The 21,148-nt window shown below is 42.1% G+C and overlaps 1 protein-coding gene and 1 long non-coding RNA gene across 3 annotated transcripts in view; one reads left to right on the top strand and one right to left on the bottom strand.

Annotated features, from left to right (window-relative positions):
* TRPS1 (transcriptional repressor GATA binding 1) overlaps positions 1-21,148 on the bottom strand; it is a 405,556-nt gene that overhangs the window by 302,113 nt on the left and 82,295 nt on the right. Inside the window, exon 3 of the mRNA XM_045007716.1 lies at positions 17,168-17,231. The gene's annotated coding sequence lies outside the window, so the exon portion shown is untranslated. The remainder of the gene's footprint in view (positions 1-17,167; positions 17,232-21,148) is intronic.
* On the top strand, positions 1,443-19,833 carry LOC123365091. Of its 2 annotated transcripts, none has more exons than XR_006577423.1 (3): positions 1,443-1,519; positions 19,408-19,511; positions 19,740-19,833. It is a non-coding gene; the product is annotated as an uncharacterized LOC123365091 (long non-coding RNA). The 2 variants fall into 2 exon arrangements; XR_006577422.1 differs by having other exon boundaries at positions 1,472-1,544.

The raw sequence follows: 21,148 nt of genomic DNA, 5'->3' as shown, positions 1-21,148 counted from the left end.
GGAGGAAGAAAGCCATTCCTCCCCATGCTCACAGGTAGGGAAGATCCTGTCATAGTGCACAGAAATGTACCAGGAGCTGTGCCTGGAGATCATGCCAAGCACAGCTCCAATTAAAATAAAGCAAGTCTTCCTAGCTTTTAAAAAAAAAAGTAATTCTTAAATATATGTATTATCCTCCTGAGTCACTAGGTCATCTCATTGTCCTTACTTCCATCCTACCTCTTTCCCATCCCGTCTCTGTGTTGTTACCACCTGATCCTAACTTTGGATCATACAGCACCTAGCACAACGGAACCTTGGTCCATGACTGAGACTCCAAGATGCTCCCACAGTACAAATAACATTTACTACCGGGCCTGGCGCTCTCTACAGTGAGCAGTCCCAGCCAAATTAGTGAGACTGCTTTCTACCAGGAGAAGCTACAATCCAGTCAATGGCACCCTTCACAGTGGTGAGCACCACACCCTGTTAGAGTGTCCACACTATCAGGCCTTTTTATTGTAAGCTGCTTGGAGCAGGGAATCTGCTTTATTTGTTCTGTTTAGCATTGTTCATGCCTACTGTGCTACCTACATGGTAAGTGAACACTGAAAAAAAAAGATTCACTACAATAATATTTATGAAAAACTGTAAATGCGTTTTCTTCAATGGTATTTGTTCCCTTTTCATGTTTGTTTCATTGATATATTAAATATTCTGGAAAAAGTTTATGGCAGGCATCTTCTCCAAAACAGCACATTTTTACTGCAGAGTATGTGTGGAAAGTAACTTTCAGATGCATAATTACAAGTATTCATTTATCATCATAAGCGGTTCTAGGGTGCCCTAGGGGGCTTTTTTGACTAGACCTGGGTGGTTTTTGTCTGAAGCTTCTCCCCGCCCAACCCCCCAGCAAAAAAAAAAAAAATGCAGATTCAGCGGCACCAAAATGTTTCACAAATTTATTTTAGTTTCAACAAATTGTTCATTTAAAATAAAAGCAAAAACTTCCCCAAAGGTAGAAATGTTTTGTTTTGACAATTTCTAAATGAAACTATGAGTTTTCAATTGTAAATGATTTTTTGTTTAAAAAATTCCTTCAATATTATATAAAAATGTAAAATCATAAAAGGTGAAATTAAGCATTTTGTTGTGGGTACACAAAGTATTTTGCTTGATACAAAACAAATTTTTAAAACTTTTTGGTTCACCAAAAATTTGTGTGTGTGGGGGGAAATGGGGTAGATCTAAAATGATTTATTATTATTTTGTGATTTTTCAAAAAGTACCAGGGAACAGAAAAACCAGTTATTCATCCAGCTTTAATCATGGCACATTTTGCATGATTTACATTGGGATTCACTGACATTTCCAGTGAAAAGGGCAAACACACTGTATCCCCTTGCAACTTTGCAGCTTTAAAGGGCAGAGAACAGAAGAACCTGGCCGGTCAGTTGATTGCCCAGGATTCAATAGTTAACAGTTAGTGGAAAGTCTGGTTCGAGAGCTGAGTCTTGCTGTTCATTCTAAACGTGACCAGGTTTGAATTTAAGACATGTTTGAAGGTAACAAAGGCTTGATACTGAAGATGCCTTAGCTCTGTCTCCCAGGAACTGCTCCCTTGGGACAGTTAACTTAAGCGTTAGGGAACGCACACATGAGGAGGCATATCTAGACCTCAAGACAGCTGGAACATACATTTGTATCAGCAGCACACAAACACAGGCCACATACAGACTGCTTCCAAATCAGAAGAGCAGAAATACTTTTCAACTTGTTGCAACAGCTCTCCTGGAAGTGACACACACCTCAAAGTCAACAAAACATCAAACTCCATGAGAGTCTCCCATTCCTGATTTGAATATTGTTTTCTTTCTTTGCAATGTTGATGTGATTTAAAGGGACAGTCAATTTATATATATAGGAAGACATTTAATTTCTGAACAAGTTGCCATAAGTCATATTTCTAGGCTCATTATTCTCAACTATTATGCCCATATAAGACATTTAAAACATCATTTAGACATATACATCTAACTGGGAAAAAGACAAACTTATTAATTTGATGGAAAGGGAAGACGACAGTGGAGAATTTTTACATGTGAGAGGGAGAATACTTTTCTCTTCCAGGTCAGAGTGACAACAAGCTAGCTATAAACTCTCGCTTAAACAATGCTCAATTTAAATTTCAGATGCTAAGTGTGTGACCAGATTCTACATTAGCAAACAAAAAATAGTTTCTTTCCAATGCCTTTACTGGATTTTTGTTGAAAAAATCCTGACCACAGAAAGAATATTTATTAATATGAGCCTTTGTCCCATATAAATATTGCAACATGGAATATAGCAGCATACCTGTTGCTTAATTTTTAAGAGGCGAAAAAGGTCTTAAATTTCAAAGGCAAAAGAAAATGCTAATATCTTTGTAGGGAACATTTTCAGAAGAAGGAATGGCTTACGAAAGAAACAATACCATCTGCTTAAGTTCTGACCAGACCCAAGTAGAACATTCAATGAGGATTTTACCAATGTATCTATCCTCTTGAAAAATATGTGCATCTCCTTAAAGAAAAAAAAGTTTTGCAACTGTAGTTTCAATCTTGTCAGCTAATGGTAGGAAACTGTCTGGCGTTTTGTTAATTTATTTAAGATGAGTGTACAGTCAAATTATGGATATAACAAATCTCTTCTGCAGAGACAGATGATCACTTTAAAATGTAGATGTACTATACCATAAAACTTAATACTGAGCAAGTACAACATATGCATGTTAGAAAACAATAGAATCTAAGTATTAAGTGAAAATTAAAAACAGTTCTCAGTTGCAGAGTTGTGCAACAGAATACATTTAGAAGCGGAGCATTTGATATTCTACTCTTATAACAAGCTTTTCCTACTATAGATACTTTCCCACATTGAAATTCTACTAATGTCACCTTCTTATAACCCCTGGGGAGCACTTTCCCCTATTGAAAAAAATTTGGGATTTTTTTTTTTAAAGTTTGATTATTTCACTGGATTGAACCTCAAAGGCTTCTTTTGACACAAATGTTATTTTGACCACGTGGACATGGTTTCCATTTAAAAAAAAACTAGATTAAAACATGCATGAACAAACTGCCCATTGAACTTTAATATTTCTTTGTTGCTTTGATGGTTTGCAGATTTCTGCTTCACAGATTGCCTCCTCCCCATACATTCTAAAAGTGAAATGATACATTGTAATTTGAATGATAATTTTGTTTTGATGATTTAATTGATAACAGACTGAGGGATAAAATTCCATCTTTTTTCTGCACTGCAGATGATATAGCTACATTTTTTTGGGTAAACATCTGTATAGAATTAAAGGATGTTGCATTAAAATTATATTTCCTTTACCTTCAGCCAGGGTTTTCTTGAGGAACTGTAGGATAATCCTGGTTTAGGAAAAGAGAAGCTTCCTCTTGTCATTCAGAGATTCTTTATCCGTACTTTTCGTGGTTTAGGTGACAATTAAAAGAAGTTATCTGCCCCCATTAATTGTATTGACGTCAATGATAATCCTGCCTTATCCCTTGCTGCTATCATTCCGTGAACCTTTGCAATCAAGTAATTTCGCCTTTCATGAAGTAACTGAATAGCTGTATGTCTGTGCAATAGATGTTGACTTAATGTGCATATATTTTTTATGAACTCAATATTGTATCAAAGACTGAAAAAGAAATCAGCAGGATTGCATCTTACCTAATTGCTTTATTTTGAAGCAATATAATATGTTAAAGGAGTTGTACGTCTTTGCATAGACATGTAAATCAAAAGCAAACCAAGGACTGTTGAAACCTGCTTCACCTATGTTGCACACAAGCAGTTATTCATTCAGTTTATCAGACATAAAAATAATTGCATTACACTCAGATTCAGACCTTGCAGAATTTTTAATACAAAAAAGCCCTTGTAAAAAAGGAATGATGGCTTTCTACAATAATATTCCCAAACACTTCAAAAATCACAGTTCTAAGTTGTGTGTACAGAGTACAACATTGTAGAGTGTTACTATAGAATACTGTGTACATTATATTTTCAAGCATTTGTTATGATTTTGTCTTTCTTCCCTGCCACAAAGTTTGGATAACTTGCCATCCAGCAACCCCATTCCCAATAGTGGGAAAAGAGCTGGTTGAAATTCTTCAAATTTTAAAATGTTCATGACATTTTGATTTTAAATGTCTCTTAAAAATAGAAAAAACGTCAATATTCTCAGGACTTTTCTGTCAAAAATGTGTTCAACAAAAAATTTATTCTGCTGCTTCAAGGCACATGGTTGAGTAGAATAGAGATGATGTTAATACCATATTTAAAAGGATAGTTTCTGATATTGTTTCCTGCAAAATGTTTGCCTAAAATCTTTGTTGTGACTATCCCTGCTGTGTCTAAGTATCTTATAAACTGCTGGGTCATATATATTAGACTTATTGTACTGATAAGGGAAAGACATTAGAAGACAGAATTATGTATGGCTCCTAAGAAAAGAGAGTCTGGTTGTCAATGTGCATTATGGAGTTTGTTCCCCAAATCCCATATATTTTGTCTCAGATTGATAACACTGTCCGGGTCTGCTCAGAAAAGGCCCCACCACTTAACAGTGTTATCCCTTGACGCCGAATGTGCAATTACTGACAGACAGATCTGCACTGCGCCAACCTACCTGCCTATGAATAAACAGAGGACTTCAGTTTCCATCACTGACAGTCCCTTATTCCTGGTAAAAGTGCATTTATTCATCACCTCATTAAACTAAAGAAGATGAACAAACTATAAACAGGTCAGTGGTTAGGGTACCGCAAGGGTGGTCTGCTATTTTAGCATACGGAAAGTACTGGGGAGGAAGACTGGCTTTGAATGATGCTGTGGGTGAAAACCACTGGTCATTCTGATTTACCTCTTTATTGTTGTTATTAAAAATGTTCCAGAATATTTCCAGAGAATGGAGGGTGAAACTGTATTTAAGTAAACAGGGCTTTGAAACAGAAAGAAAGACATCCCCCCCTCCCTCCCCGCCATCCCCAGTGAATGCTTGTTTAATGCAATATTTCTCTTGGCAACTTTTAAGCAAGTCTCTCTTGTTGACAACCATTCTGCTGTCTTCTCTTTTCAAGAATTATACTCTATGCTTGATGCTAAATAACCTCTTTAAATATTAATAAATAACTCAAATGTATCTTAGATAGTGTGCACTTGATACTTCCTGTGATGGAGACAAGGTAAATCTCCCCCCAGATTTCTACTTTTGCCTGCATGCTTCTCTGAACTGTGCCTCCAGAACTGGATCATTCTCGCTGAAAGGAAAGGAACATGTTCCTGTTGATTCACATGCACAATCTGTTCCCACTGAAGTTAATGACAAAACACCCATTGACTTCAGAATGGGAATGGGATCAGGGCTCATAATTTGTGAAGTTGACTTTAACTACACATATTTCTTTAGCTTCATAATAATGATTCCACATAATTAAAAAAAGTGGGTAGTCACCACCATGTGAACCAAATTACACTACATATTGCATGGTACTTAAATAACGATAAAACATTTTATAGGTTATAAGAGATCATTTACTGACACCATGATATTTTCACTTGGCGTGCATGGATGACAGAATCTCTAAGGGAGTATTTGGATAAATTATACTCCAATCCACAGGGCGCGTCACAGCTTCTTGAAGTACTGCTTTCGCTAGAACTTACCTTTTGATGATGTTTATCTGAGTCAGCTGATTTTATTTTCAAGCCAGTCTCTCAAATGGATTTGTTTCAAACACCTTCCAACGCCAAACTAATATGTAATTATGAAGTGGCAGTAGCCGCTCCACAGGTAAACCCAAAACTAGCCTGATTTTCAAACCCTATATGCTTCCTCAAAACTCAGTCAATATCCCTGCAATTTCACATGCCAAAGTAATTTTCCGGGAAGTTTGAGGGAAAACAAAACAAATAGAAAAGGATTTTTGAAGCGATGGTGTTTTTTTTTTTTAATAAGTCCCCATACTCCACTTTTTGAAAAATGGCTTAAATTTTTGGCTCACCATATCCTCAAAAATGACATGGTCTATGAATTCCACATTTGTGTTGTTGAAAAATGTATTGTGGGAAAGATAATTAAGAAGAATGAGTATTATATTAGATCTAAAAGTGAGGAGGCCTGTCTCTTGCAGGAGCAAGTTCTGTAGTCAAGATCCAGTTCCAAGTGAGAGTTCTGACTCCTGAACTCACAAACCAGTACTTCCTGACTTGCAGTTTCATTGTTTCAGTGAAGTGATTATGAAGGGAGAGATGATATTTCAGGTAGCGTAGCGAGGGAAAAAAATCTTGAGGACTTTGGCTATCAGAACAAAGACCTTGAATTGAAGTGGAGAACCAATACGGAGAGCAGAGCACCAGGTAATATGCTCAGGGTGATCTCTTGTATATTAAGCAAATGGGTGGCTGTATTTTGCACCATTTGACATTTGTTCAGAGTTTACGGCTTCATTCCTAGACATAAATTGCAATAACCAAGACTGGAAGTCACAAATTCATGGATTACTGTGGCCACATCTTTTCCCCATAGGATAGGTAGCAATCTTCTGGCCAAGTCACACATGAATGAGAGAATTTTCATGTTATTTCAGCATCCAGTAGCACTCAGGAGTTCAAAATAACCCCATGACTGTGGGCAGATGCTTTTGATAGTAGGGTGGTGCCAAGGAGGCAATTTCTTTGAAGCATGTCTGTCTTCCTACCCATATAATCTCAGTCTTGTTGCATTTTAAATTTGTTTAGTCAGCTGCTTATAAATACACTAGTTGAAAAAAAACAGTTTAAAAATTCACAACAAAATAAAAAACTTTCACCAGCTCTATTTCTGGTCAATAATATACTTTTAATTTATTTATTTAACATTTTCAGGATAGTTTGTCAAAATTCATTTTTTGTGTAGAGTTTAATAAAAAATTAAGTTCAAAATATTTTGACCCGTTATACTCTTTATTAAGGGCCAATTTTAGCTTAATGTTGTTTACATTTGACATAAAGGAGATGTAGAATCAGGTTTGAGCTGCACACTGCTGGCACTCCAGCAGGTCTTCATACATATAGGGTATGTCTACACTACCAGAGTAGTTCGATTTTACTTAACTCGAATTTGTGGAACCGACCTTACAAAGTCGAATGTGTGTATCCACACTAAGGACAGTAATTCGACTTTGTGAGTCCACACTAACGGGGCAAGCGTCGACATTGGAAGCGGTGCACTGTGGGCAGCTATCCCACAGTTCCCGCAGTCCCCGCTGCCCATTGGAATTCTGGGTCGAGCCCCCAATGCCTGCTGGGGGAAAATATGTGTCGACTGTCGTCATTCAACCGTCACTCCTGCCCTCCCTCCATGAAAGCGCCGGCTGGAAATCTGTTCACGCACTTTTCTGGTCAGTGACAGCGCGGATGCCACAGCACTGCGAGCATGGAGCCCGCTGCGATCATCGCTGCACTTATGGCTGTTGTCAACTCCTCGCACCTTATCGTCCACCTTTTTCACAGTCAGATGCTGAGAAATCGGGCAAGGAGGCTCCGGCAGCGCGGTGAGGACATCAAGTGTAAGAGTGGCACGGACCTCTCACAAAGCACGGGACCCCACGCCGTGGACATCATGGTGGCAATGGGTCATGTTCATGCTGTGGAACAGCGATTCTGGGCCCGGGAAACAAGCACGGACTGGTGGGACCGCATAGTGCTGCAGGTCTGGGATGAATCACAGTGGCTGCGAAAGTTTCGCATGCGTAAGGGCACTTTCCTTGAACTGTGTGACTTGCTGTCCCCTGCCCTGAAGCGCAAGGACACCCGGATGCGAGCAGCCCTGACTGTGCAGAAGCGAGTGGCCATAGCCCTCTGGAAACTTGCAACGCCAGACAGCTACCGGTCAGTAGCGAACCACTTTGGCGTGGGCAAATCTACCGTAGGGGTTGCTGTGATGCAAGCTGCCAACGCAATCGTTGAGCTACTGCTCTCAAAGGTAGTGACCCTGGGAAACGTTCAGGTCATCATAGATGGCTTCGCCGCAATGGGATTCCCAAACTGCGGTGGGGCTATAGATGGCACTCACATCCCTATCCTGGGACCGGACCACCAGGCCAGCCAGTATATTAACCAAAAGGGCTACTTTTCAATGGTGCTGCAAGCACTGGTGGACCATAGGGGACGTTTTACCAACATCAACGTCGGATGGCCGGGCAAGGTTAATGACGCGCGTGTTTTCAGGAACTCTGGTCTGTTTAGACGCCTGCAGGAAGGTACTTTCTTCCCAGACCACAAAATAACTGTTGGGGTTGTGGAGATGCCTACAGTGATCCTCGGGGACCCAGCCTACCCGCTAATGCCCTGGCTCTTGAAGCTCTATACAGGCGCCCTGGACAGTGACAAAGAACTCTTCAACTACCGGCTGAGCAAGTGCAGAATGGTGGTGGAGTGTGCTTTCGGACGTCTCAAGGGGAGATGGAGAAGCTTACTGACTCGCTCAGATCTCAGCGAAACCAATATCCCCATTGTTATTGCAGCTTGCTGTGTGCTCCACAATCTCTGTGAGAGCAAGGGGGAGACCTTTATGGCGGGATGGGAGGTTGAGGCACATAGCCTGGCTGCTGATTACGCCCAGCCAGACAGCCGTGCAATTAGAAGAGCCCAGCGGGAAGCGCTGTGCATCCGGGAGGCTTTGAAAGCTAGGTTCCTCAGGGAGCAGGGTAACCTGTGACTATTAAGTTTGTTTACAGAGAAGCTGAACCTGCCCCCGTTTCTTTACCCAGTTAATGTTGACTATCCTCTGCAGTTACATACCTCTTTCACCCCATTCCCCCCCTTCCAACACACGTTTAAAAATAAAATACATGGAACTTTGTTAATAAACACCGTTTTCTTTAGTACTGATTTCGCGGTAAAGGGTTAAAACTGGGACGCAGATTGTGGTGGGTAGGGTGTGTAGTGCTGCAAAGACCGCTTCTAAACTCGAGGAATGACAGGCTCCTGCTCCTAGAGCAGTGCGCGGTGGCGGACTGGTTGTTTCAACCGAGCCTGCCACCCCTCCTTCTCGGGACTCTGTGTGTGGGGGCTATGTGACTTTGTGGCAAGGGAGGACGGTTACAGATCAGCTGCTGCATGGCTCTGTGATCCAGGATAAGGACCGCTGCATAAGATCTCTAACACCCTCCCCCGCCACAAAGTCACATAGCACCCCCAAAACAGAACATGAAAACAACCTCCCAGACTGACCAGGGTGCCTAGAGACTGCACTGTGTGTGTGACCTGCTGCTGAACCTGCCCCCGTGTCTGTACCCTGGTAAAGGTGACTGACCTGTCCAATTATCAACCCCCTTCCCCTCTTGAAACACAGTCTACTCTAAAAGAACATGACAGAAACAGTAATTAACAGAAAAGTCTTTTTTATTATCACCTAGACAGTTAGGGGATGAAACTGGGATGGGGGCTTGGGTGAGGCAGGAAGGAAAGGACTTCTCAAAATTTAGGGAATGAGAGCTTTTTGTTAATTGAGCACTCTGCAGGGGTGGAGTGACAGTTTTCACGGCCCCTGGCGCCCCTCCTTCTTGTTACTTTGGGTGAGGGGGGTATGGGACTTTGTGGCAGGGGAGGACAGTTACAGATACACTGCAGTGGGGCTCTGTCCTCCTGCCTGCGGTCCTGCAGAACATCCACAAGGCGCCGGAGCGTGTCCGTTTGCTCCCTCATTAGTCCAAGCAGCATTTGAGTCGCCTGCTGGTCCTCCTGCCGCCACCTGTCCTCCCGTTCGCTGTGTGAGCGCTGGTACTGAGACATGTTCTCCCTCCACTGGGTCTGTTGTGCCGCCTCAGCTCGGGAGCAGCCCATAAGTTCAGCGAACATCTCGTCCTGTGTCCTTTTCTTTCGCCGCCTAATCTGCGCCAGCCTCTGTGAGGGGGATGCCGGGGCAGGTCGGGAAACAGTCGCAGCTGTGTGATGGGAAAAAGGGAGTGAATTCCTTACAAAGATACATTTTTGCGAACAATGAACATAGACTAGTCTGTCTCTGTGAACAAGACCATGCACAGCACCTATCTCATGCGCACTCAGGACAAGTTCGAATTTTTGGCCTTCGCATTCATTGCTTGGCGTCTTGCACTGGAGATCAGACAAGCGGGGCAGGACAGCAGAATTTGTGGAGCAGGCACACATGGTAATCCGTAGACTTTTGGCTGCTTAAACCTTAATGTATAGCAGTGCCCTCCTTTCACGCTCAAAGCAATGGTCATAGCGTTTGCAAGTTCCTGCTGCCGGCAATCCGGAAAGCATGAACTCTGCCCCTGTTCCACCGAGAAAGATCCCTGTATGCTGCCCCTCTGCTGTAAACCGACGCTTATTGTTATGTAAAGGAACATTCAAGCATTCCCAATACTAACATTCCCCTAATTCAAAGCAGGACGCCCTGAGCGAGATCACCCTGAGGAGGATCACTGACAGAGATAGAGACCGCATGCTGCGTGAAAGCCAGCACAAACCAGGGGCCTATGCCGCCATGCTCGTCGAGGCAATGCTCCCAGAGTACCTGCTGATAGCCTGGCACGGAAAAGTGTCCTACCACGGAGGACCCAATAAGGCCGCTCTCCCCAGGAACCGCCTGCGGAGGCTTTTCGATTACCTCCAGGAGAGCTTCGTGGAGATCTCCCAAGAGGATTTCTGTTCTATCCCCATATATATTGACCTTCTTTTCACATAGTTAATATTCCTGCTCTGTTAAAAATAAATGTTTACATGTTTAAAGCACTTACCGACTGATCCTTCCCGATTCAGGGTCCGTGTTAACGGCTGGGGAGGGTTGGTAGGGGATCTCAGTGAGGGTGATGAAGAGATCCTGGCTGTCGGGGAAATCAGCGTTGTAAGCGCTGTCGACTGCCTTGTCCTCCTCATCTGCTTCCTCATCTTCCCCGTCCGCGAACATCTCCGAGGAACCGGCCGTCGACACTATCCCATCGTCAGAGTCCACGGTCAGTGGTGGGGTAGTGGTGGCGGCCGCACCTAGAATGGAATGCAGTTCCTCGTAGAAGTGGCATGTCTGGGGCTGGGATCCGGAGCGTCCATTTGCCGCTTTGATATTTTGGTAGCCTTGTCTCAGGTCCTTGATTTTCACGCGGCACTGCGTTGTATCCCGGCTGTATCCTCTGTCTCTCATGGCTTTGGAGACCTTCTCGTAGGTCTTTGCATTGTGTTTTTTGGAGCACAGCTCCGAAAGCACAGACTCATCGCCCCACACAGCGATCAGATCCAAGACTTCCCGGTCAGTCCATACTGGGGCCCTCTTTCTATTCTGAGATTGCATGGACACCTCTGCTGGAGAGCTCTGCATCGCTGCCAGTGCTGCTGAGCTCGCCACGATGTCCAAACAGGAAATGAGATTCAAACTGGCCAGACAGGAAAAGGAATTCAAATTTTCCAGGGGCATTTCCTGTGTGGCTGGTCAGAGCATCCGAGCTCGGACTGCTGTCCAGAGCGTCAACAGAGTGGTGCACTGTGGGATAGCTCCCGGAGCTATTAACATCGAATTCCATCCACATCTAGCCTAATTCGACATGGCCATGTTGAATTTAGCGCTACTCCCCTCATCGGGGAGGAGTACAGAAATCGAACTAAAGAGACCTGTATGTCGAACTAAATAGCTTCGTTGTGTGGACGGGTGCAGGGTTAATTCGATTTAACGCTGCTAAATTCGACGTAACCTCCTAGTGTAGACCAGGCCATAGATGCTGAATAATATGGAGAGAGAACTGAGCCTTGTGAGACTCTACAGGTGAGGGCTTTAGAGGCTGGAGTTTCATTTAAGGGGGAGGAGCTATTTCAACGTGTTTCCATTCACTCTTCTACAACTTCTTGTAGGTAGGACAATACTTTGTGATCAGCTACATCAAATACCATAGAGAGGTCCAGCAGGATGATTATGTCAATTGATGCAGATTGGGTCATTGTTAAGTCTTGCAGATCCCTTCTCCAAACCTTCTATCCCCTCTACAATAGGAGATGGACTGCTGGAGCACATAGATAACTAATGGCTCCTAAAGGAGCGATGATATCATGTTGGGGGGGGGGTATAGCAGGGAATAGTGTAGAGGTCAGCACACAACGCAGACGCTCAGTGGAAAAAGAAATACCAGAAAAAGTAACAAATAAAGAGTGGAAGTTAATGATGACTGAAGAATTGCTGAAATACTGGACTTTTCTAAATTTGTCTTCAACAAGAAAAATAAAAAAAATTACATTCAGACAGCTAGCAAGCGAGGATGGCTCTTTAAAAAGAGTTAACAAAAAATCTTAATATATAGCAAGTATATTGTTGCCCCTTTTGACCTCAGTAGTTAGCCAACATTTGGGGCCTCGCAGGTTGTTCCTATCAGGAAGAGAAACTGGTGATGGAGTCAGGTATTTCTTTGACACAATCCTGTTTATTTACTAAAAAAGTATATAATGTCCTGTTTCCCTGAACACAGTAGGAATGAAATAGCAAAAGACAGTTTCTTTGCTCACAATCCCAAACCTCTTTCTAGCCAATGCCTTACTCAAAAGCTCTCTCTCTCAGCTTAAGAATTTAAGAACATAAGAACAGCCGTACTGGGTCAGACCAAAGATCCATCTAGCCCAGTATCCTGTCTACCAACAGTGGCCAATGCCAGGTGTCCCAGAGGGAGTGAACCTAACAGGTAGTGATCAAGTGATCTCTCTCTTGCCATCCATCTCCACCCTCTGACAAACAGAGGCTAGGGACACCATTCCTTACCCCATCCTGGCTAATAGCTATTAATGGACTTAACCTCCATGAATTTATCCAGTTCTCTTTTAAACGCTGTTATAGTCCTAGCCTTCACAACCTCCTCAGGTAAGGAGTTCCACAAGTTGACTGTGTGCTGTGTGAAGAAGAACTTCCTTTTATTTGTTTTAAGCCTGCTGCCTATTAATTTCATTTGATGACCCCTAGTTCTTGTATTATGGGAATAAGTAAATAACTTTTCCTTATCTACTTTCTCCACATCACTCATGATTTTATATACCTCTATCATATCCCCCCCCTTAGTCTCCTCTTTTCCAAGCTGAAAAGTCCTACCCTCTTTAATCTCTCCTCATATGGGACCTGTTCCAAACCCCTAATCATTTTCTCAGGGTCATGCTACAAGTGCATCTCCCGCCAACAAAAAGATTCCACCAATGAGCAGTGGTAGCTTTGTTGGCAGGAGAGCTCTCCTACCGAAAAAGCGCTGTTCACACTGGTGCTTTTCGTAGGTAAAACTTTTGTCATTCGGGGTTTGTGGTTTTTTTACACCTCCAAATGATAAAAGTTTTACTGACTAAAGTTTATGTAGACAAAGTCTTGGTGTTTAACTTGACCATCTAACTGTTCTTCAGGATATAGTGGCTCTCAAAAAGTAATTATGAGAAGTAAAAACAGAGTTCACTTAATATTCTTGTTCCAAGTCATCTGTAAACAAACAGGGTAGCTAGCTATATCTACAACTTTAACGTTATTTCATACAGGCCTCTGATGAAGATTCATTAGCTTCACTGGAATCTACAACCCTCTCCCTAAGAAGGAAATAGGTTATTCCCTGCTTAGACTGTCCATGAAGTAGTCAGCTGTAGGACTAATCTATCTACTGATCTTTTGGTTTTATTATTTTTAACCACTGTTCATATAAATTTTTGCAATTTCAAAGCACATCCCAACAACAGAAATGAGATGGAAAATACCTATTTGCTTATCTAGATTGCTCCCTGCTAATACAGCCAGTCAAGTCTAGTTCTAAATGTCCCAAGCAATGAGGTTTCCACCACTTGTCTTGGGAGACTATTGGATCTCACGGTTGAGAAATTTAGCCTGCTATTTAGCCTAAATATCACCTCTCTTAATTTTACTCCCTTACTCACCATATGTCTGGGTTTTCCCAGAAACTGCCTCTTTTTTGAGCCCCTCTTCTGGGCCTGGGTGGATGTTTCAAACAGGAAATATCCGAGGTTTTTGCAGAGCAGAAAAGTTGCAGCTCAGAAAGAGCCACAATAGTTCCGCTTCCCAATTGGTCTCTCCCCTGCATCTGATTGGTCCATTCCCCTGCAAGCCACTGCTGTAGGATCCTGCCCATGCAGGGCCTGGCTCCCAGGCCTGGGGAGGCGGGTCCCATGGGGAGGCATGGACTGATGGCTGTTGCTGCTTCCTGGGCTTGCACCAGCTGCCCTGCCATCATGACAAGGAGCAATACTGCCCCTCACCTTCCTGTCACAGGTACCCCCTCCAATGCCCCCAATTATACCCCCTACACTTCCCCCCCTCCCAGATCCTCCCTCCTCTGGCAGTGTCCTCTTTTTGGGAACCTGAAATATGGTAACCCTACTGCTAGTTATACCCATGATAGTACCTTAAATATTTCCTTGGTGTTTATACCATTCAGATACCTTTAGATTGTTATAATGTCATATACATGCAGTCACCTCACTCCATCTGCAGTAGAAGTGGTAGCTTTACTTATCTTTTCCAAATATCGATCAGTGCCTTTGAGCTAGTGCAGCAAATACTTATATTACAATCCATTTTCTGTGTATGACCACATACCAAAACATTTTAAATGCTAGATCATAACCAATATTTGGACATACACAACATCCTCCACTTCCTTTGAAACAATACCAGGACACAGTAATCACAACAGTAGCAAACTCCTGTTTCTATATGTTCCTGCTCATCATTTACAAGAATTCCCCCAAGAAGAGTAACTGATTAATATAATAACTTCTCATCAATGCTCAGTCTGAGTTCTGTAGATTAGAGACGGGCCAGAACAGCAAAACTGCATCCAGATCCAGATCTAGATTTCAAATTCCCCCAAATTCAGGGGTATTTGCATGTGGGGATTTGATTTAGCTCAGAGTTTCCCAAACTAGGACTAGCATTAGTGCGGTGTAAGCTTGATGGAACTAGTACACCAAAAACTCTTTTTAAAAAAATCTTTCCGTTTCAAACAGTCCTCCACATATTGCCAGAAAATGTCTGGGAAGCAAAATGCACTCTTCTGGCTACCTTCAGCTGTAATGGTGAATAACACTAACTGTCCAATTTGGAATAGTAGTTATATTTAGTGGTGAGTTGTGCACTGTGGCTCTGTCGATGGGTGCTGTACGCTCATCTGGCACACAGATGGCTGGTTTTCTGTGAGGCCCAGCATTCAGCTTGCACTGAGCCGCACAGCTTAAGATACTGAAGCAAACCCAGGAAGTTTCATGTCATACCAATAGAGCCCCTCTCATCCAAAAAGACACATGCACAGGGCTCGATCAACCTGTCACAGGGCCCTATGCAAACATACACTTCGGAGCCCCACCTTCTCCTGAACAACAAACGGCCATGCAGTACACTCACCTTGGCCAAGCTGGCCAGGCTATGGATCTTCCAGGATCGGCTTCTCATCCTGTCATTTTGCAGAACAGGATCTCCCTCTGTGCACCCTGTCTTGCAAAGACTGCAGCTGGATACCTGTGGGGCTGGGTGGCAGGGGGGCTTGGGGAATTGCCCTCTGTCTCCAAAGGGAAGCTGGGGAGTGGGAATGTGGATAAAAAAAGGTCTTGCTTCAGAATTAGAAAAAAGAGGTGCCTGAGTCTTCAGTCAGAGCAGCTGGCTGGCATTAATTTGAGCCCCTGCCGACAGGGGATGCCCTGTGAAATTTACCCAACATTACAGCCATTCAGGGGTCTTGTTTGGGAGAGGGTAGAGCTGCTGAGTAGCAAGAGACCTCCCGGAGCTGCCAGATGTCCAAACAAAGTGCTTCACATCCAGCCCAGATGGCCCACATTGCTACCCCTGCCCGCTGGTTCCTCGGCCCTTTCACACACACACACACACACACACACACACCACCAGAGTCCCCTGCCTTCAAGCCAGAACCTTTACACTCCAACCACCAGGGGCGGCTCTAGGTATTTTGCCGCCCCAAGCACGGCAGGCAGGCTGCCCTCGGCGGCAGCCTGCGGGAGGTCTGCCGAAGCAGCGGGACCAGCGGACCCTCCGCAGGCATGCCGCCGAAGGCAACCTGCCTGCCGCCCTCGTGGTGACCGGCAGAGCGCCCCCCGTGGCTTGCCGCCCCAAGCACGTACTTGGCGTGCTGGTGCCTGGAGCTGCCCCTGCCAACCACATGTCTTCTAAGCATCCCAGCCAAGCTCCCTTCCTTCTAAGTTGCCCTGGCAAATCATCCCTAACTGGATCACCTATAACTGGATCTGCAGACATACATTCCAAGGAGGCAGCCCATGCCTTGGTTCAACAAAAAGAGTTTGTGTGTAATTAGAAAAACTTCACCCACCTTTGACCCACATGCCACAATGCTTGGCGTCACTTGTTTTAGTATGTTCGTGATCATGGAAGTTGTTTTGGTTTTGTGATTGTAATTGTGATCCTCAACACAAATGCTTAACTGGCCATAGCTTTGAAAGAATATTTACAGACACACATCAAAAACCTGTTGATGAAATAGGCAGTAGTAGGATGACTTCCCAAGATACCAGACATTCTGGTACTTCTGGGAATGGTGTGGGCTCACCCTTGCCAGCATGACCTCACATACAAAGTCAAGCTGGTAGGGGCAGAGAGGTGCATTCGTTAAACATGGCACCCCCCATCTGATACCAGACAAAACCATGCCCGATTCTGTCTCAGTACTGGATAGAGGGACAAACCACCTGAAAGAAGAGAGAACTGTCCAGTTTAAAGCCAGATGAATGGCCTGCTTAGGCAGTAGCGTGAATCAAGACCTGACTGTGGGGGGGCGGGGGAGAAGGGATTTCAGGCCTGATTGGCTTCCTGCTACAAATAAGATACCACCCAAGATTGTTAGAAGGTATGGTCCCAACTACTTATCATTTGGATTTGAGTGGTAAATCAGTGCCTCAGTGGATAACCGTCCACTGCAAATGATGCAATCGTTCAGTGAAACCTTCCCTACTTTGACTCAGACTTTAAGGCCAGAAGGGACCATCATGATCATCTTCAACATCACCTCAATACAGAGCATAGCTCTTTAAAAGACAAACTTCTCTATTTTTAAAGAGAAAGCAAATTGAATTGAAAGACAGCCAAAACCAACAACATCTCACACTGGCATTAATATGAAGACCCCGAGAAGTGTCTTACCATGTAAGCCCGAGGATTGTTCAAACTGGGAAACCTCATAAAATTGATGAGGCTCTTGTGTTATCTGCAACAAAAGACACTGTGACATTAGTTCTTGTGGATAAACCGGTACGACAGTTTGACATCATTTATTTATCTAACAGCATGCCAACAAGGTAAATAGCCTTGTCTAATGCATCCAATTATGTAAATACTTAGTCATCACAAAATTATCAGTATACCTTTAATATGGCATCTGAAAGACATTCCCTGTTGTACTAGAGTATGGTATCTGAATGTGTTCAACTGCCAGAGTATCTGCAATGCTAGGAAGGTGACCAATTGGGATTACTGCCACTCATTGGCACATACAAATGTGTCATCAGCTAGTCTATGCTGAAATAGTCTGTTATTAGATTTGATGAAGAAAATTTATTTTTCTCTGTGAAAAATTTAATTTAGGAAGTTTTGGGGGATATAACTGAGAAACTGAAAACCAATAACATTTTGTTTTTTGGGTTAGGTTGCCAAAATAAAATAAATCCATGTTTCATTTCCAAAAACCTACCTAGAAATGTTCCATTTTGGGTTTTTCAACAAAACCTCCCAAAAATGTCCATGAAAATTGCCATTGTTGTGAAAAAGCCATTTTCCTTCAGGAAAAACAGTTTGACAGAAAATCTTCCATTAACTTTGCCTGTTATTGTTATTTTGTCCTCCCTCCCTGTTCTCCTGTCTGTTTGTTTATTCATCTACCTCATCGCTTTTACTCAAGATTGTAAGCTCTTTGGGGCAGGGTCTGTCATTTACTGGTCATTGCAACCTACTAGTTTTAAGAGAACACAATGGTAGACTGAATTAATGACACTAAAATGATGCCTATAAAAGCTTCATCGTTATAAGCATAAATAAGATGTAAGCTCCTTGGGACAAGAATGGTATCCTTGTTTACATATAGGGTTGAGTACTATATAACATTAATAGTAATTATAAAATTTAATGGTAACTGTAACATGAAATAAGGTCTCAGAATTAGGATGACTGTATTTCCCAAAGGGAAAATGGGATACTGTGCGGGGCTGGCCCTAGACCTTGATCAAGTTGGCAAGAGCAAATAGGACAAATGCCCACTTTTGTCAGAAAAGTCAGGATGGCCAGGACAGGGCTTAAAAAAGGGACTGTCCCAGCCACAACTGGCTGAATGGAAACCCTACTTAGGATTGTATATCAAAATTAAATGCAATATCCATTTCCTTTCTTTTTCTGTTTTCAGCTGTAGAACAGAAAAAGAGAAAACATTACATATAGTCTGACACAAAAAGTTCAGTTTCACACTGTCATAGATAATCGTGTTAACCTAATGAAAAGTCTGTATCCACTAGTATCCTTGGGGAAATGGCAATGCATCATGTAGTGTCCAAAAGAAAAGTCACAGCATCGGTTAACAGAAGTATCTTTCCATGGAGCTGCCCGCGGCCTGACAGACTTTCTTCTAATAAGAGGCTACCTATAAATCACTTCCACACAGGTTGACTAGACAAACATTCACATTGAAGAAAGTGTTCTGAAAATTAATTTCTTTCTAGACTATATTCTACTGCTCAAATGGAAAAACGGTGCCTGGTCAGATGGAAAAAGCAGAATAAGACTATTCAAATAAAATTAACAATATAACACTACAAGGAGCAATACAGTATGAAGAACATTCAATTTACATTGGCTAATAGCAATTCGTTTTAACTTGCTAGCTGTTTGTGAATGTTCATACTACTGGAGCTATGATAAACCATGACAGTCATATGGGGGCTCCCTAGCTTTTTAACAAAAAGCTACATTAACAAAGTCCACCTTAAGTGGCATTCATTTTCTAAGGTGCTAAATAGAGCTGATGGGAAAATTTCAAACAGAGCAACTTTCCATTGGAAAATGTTGTTTTCTTTAAATCAAAATGTTTTGTGAAATGTGTTGATTTTGATCAACTTAAAAAAAAGAAAACACAGAAATTTTGGAGGGATTTGAATCCAAATGAAATATTTTGTTTGGACTTTCTTGGCTTATTTTAACTTATTTTCTTTTTTAAAAATAAAACTTTTAATTAATTATATTATGATACATTTAATATTTGATATTATAATGTTTTACGTTATCAAAACTAAAATGTATCAATAACATCATTTCAGTGTTTCCAAAGTGAAAGGTCAGAATTTTCGTTCCTCGGTAAATTTTGAAATGTTGACTTTTTGCCCCTTTTTCCCCTAAAGAGAAATTTGAAATGTTGAAAACTCCCGCAGAATGGAAATTCCATTTTCCAGCCACCTCTAGATGAAAAAACGGTCAGCTGCTTTTGACCTCACTGGGCGCTGAGGTGAGTCAGTGCCTTGCATGAGTAGTGCAGATTCGCCTGGGATGAGAGCTTTAATCTTCATTTGCAGATTGTGGAAACAGAAAAAGGAATTTGTTGAAAAATGTTGAAATTTTTTAAAAGAAAAAAAAGTTGCAAAACCTGAGTACAGCCAAAGCATGCAAGTTGTTCAGATGAAATTGTCAGAATAAACTGCATCTCTCTCTTACCAGCATTATCTATTTCCAGTAGCATCCACAACAGGCCAGTAGTGCTTTCCTAACTGAGAAAGTAGCATGACTGCTGCCCTGAGCAGCTTGCAGTTTGAACACAGACATGTGAACAGATGGAGAATGAAGAGAGGCAAGTGGCACAACAAATATAAGAGGGAAGTAACATGCAATACTTTCTAATGAAGTTTGTGATAACTAACAGGGCTGGCTGAGACCCGAAGCTTTCTAATTAGAACTAAATTTCCAAACTTGTGCACCTACACTCTAGTACCGTGAACAGATTTCGGCACCTAAATGCAGTTTCAAGTGGAAAGGTTTAAGGTAGGGCTGTCAATTAATCGCAGTTAACTCACGCGATTAACTCAAAAAATTAACCACAATTTAAAAAATAAATTGCGATTAATCACGCTGTTAAACAACAGAATACCAATTTAAATTTATTAAATATTTTGGATGTTTTTCTACATTTTTATATATATATTGTATTCTGTGTTGTAACTGAAATCAAAGCATATATTATTCTTGATTACAAATATTTGCATTGTGAAAGATAAAAGAAACAGTGTTTTTCAATTTACCTCATACAAGTTCCGTAGTGTAATCTCTGTGTTGTGAAAGTACAACTTACAAATGTAGACTTTTTTTGTTACAGAACTGCACTCAAAAACAAAACAATGTAAAACTTCAGAGCCTACAAGTCTACTCAGTCCTACTTCTTTGTCTTAGCGATTGGCTGCACAACAAGTTTGTTTACATTTACAGGAAATAATGCTGCCCTCTTCTTATTTACCATGCCACCAGGAAGCAGAAAACAGGCATTTGCATGGCACTTTTGCAACTAGCATTGCAAGATATTTACGTACCAGATATGCTAAACATTCATATGCCCCTTCATGCTTCGGCCACCATTCCAGAGGACATGCTTCCATGCTGATGATGCTCGTTAAAAGAAAAATTCATTAATTAAATTTGTGACTGAACTTCTTGGGGGATAATTTTATGTCCTCTGCTGTGTTTTACCTGCATTCTGTCATATTTCATGTTATAGCAGTCTTGGATGATGACCCAGCACATGTTCATTTTAAGAACACTTTCACTGCAGATTTGACAAAATGCAAAGAAGGTACCAATGTGAGATTTCGAAAGATAGCTACAGTGCTCGACTCAAGGTTTAAGAATCTGAGGTGCCTTCCAAAATCTGAGAGGGACGAGGTGTGGAGCATGCTTTCTAAAGTCTTAAAAGAGCAACACTCCAATGCGGAAACTATAGAACCCAAACCACCAAAAAAGAAAATCAACCTTCTGCTGGTGGCATCTGACTCAGATAATGAAAATGAACATGCATTGGTCCACACTTCTTTGGATTGTTATCGATCAGAACCTGCCATCAGCGTGGTCCTTTGTTCACTGCAATGGTAGTTGAAGCAT

This window comes from Mauremys mutica, chromosome 2 (assembly GCF_020497125.1).
Source record: "Mauremys mutica isolate MM-2020 ecotype Southern chromosome 2, ASM2049712v1, whole genome shotgun sequence".
Classification (NCBI taxonomy): Eukaryota; Metazoa; Chordata; order Testudines; family Geoemydidae; genus Mauremys; species Mauremys mutica.
This window is presented reverse-complemented; position numbering and strand designations above follow the sequence as displayed.